The 4,954-nt window shown below is 48.1% G+C and overlaps 1 protein-coding gene across 3 annotated transcripts in view; it reads right to left on the bottom strand.

Moving 5' to 3' along the window:
• Nucleotides 1–1,693, bottom strand: part of Pkm (pyruvate kinase M1/2) — a 28,944-nt gene extending 27,251 nt beyond the window's left edge. The window contains exon 1 of one of the 3 annotated variants that reach the window (XM_048793410.1): nucleotides 1,557–1,693. The gene's annotated coding sequence lies outside the window, so the exon portion shown is untranslated. The remainder of the gene's footprint in view (nucleotides 1–1,556) is intronic. The other 2 variants (XM_015480469.2, XM_048793411.1) reach the window with 2 other exon arrangements.
• Between the last annotated feature and the right edge of the window lie 3,261 nt (nucleotides 1,694–4,954).

Raw genomic sequence — 4,954 nt, 5'->3', positions numbered from 1 at the left:
TTTTTTTTTTTTTTTTTTAGTATTTATTTATTTATTTATATTTGGTGCTGAGGCTTGAACCTAGTGCTTCATATTTGCCAGGCAAGCCCTCTAGCACTGAGCCACATCCTCATCCCTGTTTTGTATTTTTATTTAGAGACAGGGTCTCACTGAGTTGCTTACAGCCTCACCGTTGCTGAGGCTGGCTATGAATGTGATCCTCCTGCCTCCCAAGCAGCTGGAATTACAGGCGTGCACACCCGGCTGGAAATTCGTATCTTTTTTATAGCACTGATCAGTGATAAATTGTTTCCCTAATTAGATCTTTATGGGTTATGACCCTTCTAGCAATCCTAGTCTTCAACCCGCTTCCTGCAACAACCCTTGACCCATACCTCTTTGGAGTGAATACAGATTGCCTACCTTCCCTGTAACATTCCCTCTCCCTACGCTGAGGCCTTTGCTTTCTACCATCCGGGCGCATTTGGTAAAAACTGTGAACCATAGCTTAAGGAAGTGGATGCTGCCTCTGAGAAACTTGGGCGGGTCCAGAGAGAGCCGCTACGTGCAGCCCCGCAGCCACAGGATGGAGTGAGTGAGTCTTCGCGGCCACCCTGCAGGGCCGAAGCTGAGATCCAGGGCCTCACAGGTCGCCGGAGAAATCCCCCCAGCTGCACAAAAAAAGGGACGCGCCACAAGAACAGCCCCGGTTCCTTCCCTCTTGTAGCCGAGCAGACGCAGATTACATAACCCGCTAGCGACGTCCCGCGCAGTTGCTGCATCCCCTCGGGTTACCACGGCATCCTCACCGGCCTCTGCCCACCCGCAGACCACTGCATGTAGGGCGCTGGCCCACTGCCCGCCCAGTACTGGGACCTGGGACTCCAGCAATGATGGAGAAGCGGGACAGAATTGCAATGGAAGGCCATGGGGAAGCACGAGGACGTGACTAGAATGGAGGGGGCGGGGACGTGACCGAAACGGAGGAGGAGGGGCGGGGACCCAAGCCGCGTGAAAGAGTAAGAGGGATGCCGAGGAGCGGACGTGACTAGAATGGAGGGGGGAGGGGCAGCCATGAGGAGGGGACCGGCGCGGGAAGCGCGGACAAGCCTGAATGGAGAACGGACAGAGAAGAACCCAAGGAATGGTTTCAAGGGGACGTTACAAGGAAAGCAACAGAATGCGGGGGACACGGAGGCTGAAGATGAAGGAAACGAAAGAACTAGGATTAAGAGAGACGAACTTAGCCAAGCGGAAGGGAAAGAGAGTCAAGGATGGAACCAATTAAGAATAATAGGCGAGGATGGAGCCAGACTGAGAAAGAAAAGATGGAACCTGCATAAGGGGGTGGGGGGAGATTGGAGGACCCGTCTGACTTTGGGAGCGAGGTCTTTGAGAAGCAGGCCTCGTGTATGAGTAGCCTTTCTCTCCCAACCCCGACCGGATCCAAGATCCCAGGAATGCTGCGCCGTTCCTAGTCAGAGTGACCTGAGTGAGCTGGAGGGCCCATATTCCGCGCTTGCCGGGCGGATGGACCCTAAGTGGGGACCGCCGGCCCAGCCTCTCGGCCCGCTCACCTCCGGCGTGCTTCGGCTCCGGGTGCGCTGTAAAGCAGAAAGGGTTCAGAAGTCTCTGGACGCGCAGCTTCTGTGCGGGAATCCACTGCCTTCGCCTCAAGGTTATGCAGGCTGCGTCGCCGCAATCCCTCCGCAGCCCCACCCCTCACCCAATCCCGGCTCCCGGCTGCCTGTGTCCCGCCCCCTTGCGTCCTTGCCGGCCGCAGGCACCTTCAGAAGGAAATGCGACGAAGGCTAAACGGGCAGGTTCTCCATTTGGGGAGGACTACATTCAGTAGCGGAAGGATACGTGATACAAAAGTCGAGTTGACATGCGACAGTGGCCAATAGGGAAGTGGTGAGACTGCAGGACCCGCCCTCGGGTCCCCGGATACCTCCCACCCAGACCCCCAGGCGCCTGGGCCACCTGTTGCTGTGGACTTGGGCGACTGGACAGGGGTTTTTGTCTTGGCGCTTGGCGCAGGCCGCCCTAGCTGTTCAGGCCTGCCCGGGCGGTGCCCAGGTTTATAGGTCCCTAGGCAGCGTTAGTCCGGCCCCACCCTAGGATTTCCCACCCCTTCGGGTGCCCGCATCAGCACACTCTCAATTGACTGAACTGGCAAGTTAGGTAGTTAGAGTCGTGGATGATTTGAGCCGTCTTTTCAGGAGCTCAGGCTCTAACCCAGAGTAGGGAGACCTAAGAAAAGGGGATCGCAACTAGATTAGGAGCGTAACTCTGGAAAAAGGAAAGACAGGTTGGGACCTTATGAATATTTTAGTAGGGCCTGGAACCCTACAGAACAAGGGCGAAAGAGTAGAAAGCTAATCAAAAGTGTTGATATTAGTGCAAAACTGACCATCAGGAAATATCAAGTCAGGGCATTAGAGCCAATAATCTCTACAGGAGTCAGCACTTGTTTTCAATCCAGTTGTGCGTTTAAATCAATATTGTTAAAGCTTTCCTTACATTTTCTACAAGGCATTTTGGAATTTCGCAGTCGTGGTCTCAACAACTAGTGATGAGAGCAATTACAGATGAAACAGCTTTCATTCTTTATTCAGCCAAGTTTTGACAGTAGATACAATGTTGTCTAATTGACAATGTGGAGTTTGTTCTCTTAGATTCTTTTTTCCTTTTTCCTGGAAAATCATCCCAATGGGTGTGACCTGCTCAGGCAGACACACTTGACTGCACTGAATCACAGGCCTTCATTGCACTTCCTATTAGATAAGCTGTGAGGAGAAAGTGACAGCCTACAAGTAAATTTGTAACGAAATAAAGCCTTTAATTTTTTCCTGTAAACATTTTCTGGTCCCCTTACTTGTAGGTAGGTGATGAGAAGACATAAAGTTGCAAGGGAATAAAGCCCTGCTCCTGAGGAGATTCAGATCCTTCCCAGTCCAAAGAGGGCTTTATTTCCATGATTGAGGCGTACATGCATTAATCTGATTTCAAGCTATTGCCCTTCAGTTGCAGATTTTGATATGATAGTTATAAAAATGCTTTCCATAAGAATCTGGCAGAGACTAATCCAGCATATCCTTGCTCACATTAAATGTATAGTGAAAGTGTCACATGAGCTTTAAGGTAATTGTCCTCATTTTTTATGAGAAGCAGCACAGCATATCTTAGTTCTAGTCCTATGACCTTATCCTATAACTTATTTAGGAATCTAGTTCCTTAAAAGCAAGTTGAGGGCTGAGGTTGTGTGGGTCTGTAGTAGAGTGCTTGCCTAGCACATGTGAGGCACTGGGTTTGATTCTTAGCACCACATAAAAATAAATAAAATAAAGGTCCATTGATTAAAAAAAAAGTTGAAGACAATTCTTGCTTCATAGAGTGGTATCTAATGAGATGGTATAATGTCAGTGAATTCAATTCAATGCCTTTCTCTGGGAATTGACTAGTCTTGAACAAATGTCCTGGTCACCAGTGCTAAAACAATGGTTCTGAATTCAAGCTTGTCCTTCTCTCAGCCAGCCCTCTGAATACTCACAAGTAACAATCCTAGAGCTACAGGGAACCAAGTTGCAGAAGGACATAGGCCCTTCAGCCCAGAGCAAACCCTTTCCACTGTGTTCACTGATCTGGCCAGAATGGGAGGAGGAGCTGTTAGGTTCACTGGACTAGAGGTATGGATTCCTATTTTGTTTGTATTGCTGACCACAGAATCTGGAATTTATTTTATTTTTTTTATTTTTGTAGCTGTAGATGGACAGAATGCCTTTATTTTGTTTATTTTTATGGGGTGCTGAGGATTGAACCCAGGGCCTCATGCATGCTAGGCAAGCACTCTACCACTGAGCGACAGCCCCAGCCCCAAGAATCTGGAATTTAATGGTTTGACTCTCTAATGGGAGTCCTTGTTGAGTAATACTGAACCCAATCCAAAGCCCAAAGATAAGCTTTGGCCCTGGTGAAGAGGGTAAGATTACAGGTTTTCTCACTGATTATGTGACATCTTGGTCTCTGCCTGATATAGCAGAGTTATTTCTCCCAGAACAACAGATAACCAGGATAGCCCATAAGCCTTTATTGTCAGGTTTAAAGCAGAAATATGTATTATTTTGGACTTTTATCTACCCTTAATAGAACCAGAACAGGTAGACTTTTATTCCATGCCCTCCTCGGCATCCTAAATCCCTTCAGGCATACCAGAAGTTTCCCAGACAAACCCTAGAAGGAAGAAAAAGTTGGCTCTTTGGAGTTGGGGAAACAGGTGGGGCTGGGGATGTGGCTCAAGCGGTAGCACGCTTGCCTCGCATGCGTGCGGCCCGGGTTCGATCCTCAGCACCACATACAAACAAAGATGTTGTGTCCGCCGAAAACTAAAAAATAAATATTAAAAAATTCTGTCTCTCAAAAAAAAAAAAAAAAAGAGAGAGAGAGAGAGAAAACAGGCTATCTGTGTGAAAAAGAGAAGGCTTTATGGAGGAGAGATCTGAGCTACACAAGGAACACGGGTTATGATAGAGAGAAGGTATGGGAGGGCCATTCCAAGAAGGAAGAGTAAATGAATACTCCCAGGTTTGGTTTTGTTTGGTACCCGGATCTGATCTACATCTGCAGCCCTTTTTATTTTTTAAATTTTGAGACAGGGTCTTGCTAAGTTGCTTAGGACCTTGCTAAATTGCTGAGGCTGGCTTTGAACCTACAATCTTCCTGCCTCCCCAGCTGCTGGGATAACAGGCATGCACTACTGCACCTGGGAAGTTTGTTTTGTTTTGTTTTTATTGTAATTGTTTATCTAGGTTTTCTGAGGATCCTGTAAAATGCATAAGCACTTGGAAGCAGGGAGAAGCCTGAGGAGTCCTTTTTCAGTCAAATGGAGTACTGCCTCAGCCAAGGAGACTGTCAGCCTAATAACTTCCAACAATCTTTCTGTAGCTCAGAACTGCTAGGACTTATTGGAAAGTGA

The sequence above is a fragment of the Marmota marmota genome, unplaced genomic scaffold, assembly GCF_001458135.2.
Source record: "Marmota marmota marmota unplaced genomic scaffold, marMar, whole genome shotgun sequence".
NCBI lineage: Eukaryota > Metazoa > Chordata > Mammalia > Rodentia > Sciuridae > Marmota > Marmota marmota.
The sequence above is the reverse complement of the archived record's forward strand: the minus strand, read 5'-3'. Positions and strand labels throughout refer to the sequence as shown.